Below are 2,478 nucleotides of genomic sequence, written 5' to 3' on the forward strand. Positions count from 1 at the left end.
TTTCTTACCCGAGGTTCTGTGCTTATGGAACATCAACTAATTAGGTTTCTTTTAGGCAAATTAATCTTCAAGTAACACTAGGAGGTGAGAAGTTAATTTTCTCTCATTCCCACTTTCGTTTATGATGATCAAATTATTCATGAACATTCTATGAGAGTCTTTGGCAGGAGTTCATCTCAGCAGTTTGGGAGAAATGGGAAATCTTTTCTTTTTTTTCTTGGGGAAAAAAACAAAACCATGGAAAAGTTTTGCAAAGTTGACACTTTCAGTCACTTTCTTGTGTTATATATATAACAAAAGAACGTGACTGAAAGTGTCTATATATATATATACAATTTTTTTAAGTTAAATGAATTGTCACCACAATATGTCTAATTGTCCAGATTAACAATTTATCTGTGTGCCAGACCTTCTCAGTATATTATTATCTTGAAGTAACACCTCTCAGTGGCATTACTAGGGGATGTGGGCTGCACTGGGTGACTCACACGGGGGAGGGGGAGTGACACCAGTACTAGCCAATATTTTTAAAATCTTGGTATTTTTGAATAATACCATCATGTTATATATCATTTGATGCATAATTTCATCGAAAGAAACCACATTGAAAGAAACCACATTGAAATATCTCTATTCTGGTAGAAGGTATAGCCAAAAAACCAGTGGGGCGAGGCAATGGTGAATCACCACATCCAGCACCCGGGGCATTGCCCCGCCCACTTCACGGGAGGAAGTTTGTCATGGGGGTGACGCACTGGCCTCCCATACTGGGTGACATAAACCCTAGTGACACCATTGCCCCCCCCAAAAAAACCCTGCTTTTCCCCTGATATCAAGTGAGAGGAACTTCTACTGTGTCCTGCCCTTAGCAGAGGTGCAATGACAGTGGACAAGCAAGACGGCCTTCTCCTTGGTGGTACCCCCACTATGGAACGCCTTGCCTCTGTGGACATAAAATGGGCTCCACCATGTTTTTGTTGCATTTAACTTTAAAGGCCTAAGTTGAGATTGACCTACTCTGTTTGTTTTCCCTTAGTTGTGCCATTTTGATACTGTCCTTATGGTGCTGTGTGTTGTGTAATGTTGACATTATTTGTTTTTGTAATTTATTTTAATATGTTGCTTTCCATGTTGATCATCTGCCTAAAATGTAGTGATATAAATATTTTGAATGGACACACACACGCAAAATAAAATTTCAATTGTGTGTGATATTCTCACTCATTTCTGTGGAGGAGAATCCATGCATTCCTTTGCACTGAAGGTGTCTACCCTTGTTGAGACATAGAGGAGGGGAAAGCTATATTCATTCAGGCTATTGTTCTGAACACTATCTCCTGATCTCGTCTGATCTCGGAAGCTAAGCAGGGTCAGGCCTGGTTAGTACTTGGATGGGAGACCGCCTGGGAATACCGGGTGCTGTAGGCTGATACCATAGTCTTTTGAGACTGAAGGTTGCCAACCAACCATCATTGTCCTTATAAGTCAGGAAATTTAATTGGGATAGCAGAATGATTCTTAAGGAAGAATGTGAACTGGTTTTTCCATCCAAAGTCTCAAGTCCTTCACATTCTCCTCTCACATTCCCTGTAGTAGCTTCATAATGGAATAATTACGGCTGTTAATTGCATCCTTTTGTAAACCAGGTTCCATTTTTGTTACTCATCCGAGTTTCCTGAAACTGATGCGGTGATATATTCATTTCTGAACTGAAGATATTTGACAATGCCTAAGAGGAGCTATGCATGTTTAATTTGGTACTGAGACAGGACTCGTCAAAAGTCTAGAAGCCAGTGGTTTGAATGTGCTTCTTCGAAATGAAATAGACATGAATATATCCCTCTTTAAGTGATGTTTTCATGCATCTTAAGATGAGTGGGTGAGAAAAAAGGAACCCTGGAAGCCACCCCAATCTGTAATGTTCTCAACCAAGTGTTTAGAAATGCTAAATCACACTCGACAGTTGGAGGTCGGCTGACACGGCTTCAAAGAAATACGCTTCTATCAAACAGACAGAGAAAGACCTAAGCACATCCATTTTCCTCTGTCGGCTGACAAGATCACATCCAAGTTCTGTGAAGTTAGTTGTTCATGATGAATATACTTGTTAAGAGCACATGCCTGTTTAGTCAAAGCGAGGGGGAGGAAATTTCATTTAGGTAGGCAGTGGTTGCTGTTTAATGTCAAGATGAATAACAGTGACCCAATTCAGATAAAATCTAGGCTGTGGTTTAGATTATTGTAAACAAATACAGCGCATCTCAGGCTTGCCCACTCCCCCCTTACTCTTTTACAACCAAGATGGAGAGCCTTGCTCCACTTTATCCTATCGTCAGTGTCAGGTTGCAAAGTCTGACATGGAGGCTCTCAAGTCTGCGCCGGCAAAATAGCTGGAGCAGACTTGAGGATCCTCATTAAGAGGCTCAGGGGCTTCCTCTGAAGAGACCTCCTGAGGCCCCAGCAGTGCCACTGGATACA

At 41.3% G+C, this 2,478-nt stretch overlaps 1 pseudogene; it reads left to right on the forward strand.

Annotated features, from left to right (window-relative positions):
* Positions 1-1,306: 1,306 nt before the first annotated feature.
* Positions 1,307-1,428, forward strand: LOC136660913 (5S ribosomal RNA; annotated as a pseudogene).
* Positions 1,429-2,478: the final 1,050 nt, after the last annotated feature.

Source organism: Tiliqua scincoides, chromosome 9, assembly GCF_035046505.1.
Source record: "Tiliqua scincoides isolate rTilSci1 chromosome 9, rTilSci1.hap2, whole genome shotgun sequence".
Classification (NCBI taxonomy): Eukaryota; Metazoa; Chordata; class Lepidosauria; order Squamata; family Scincidae; genus Tiliqua; species Tiliqua scincoides.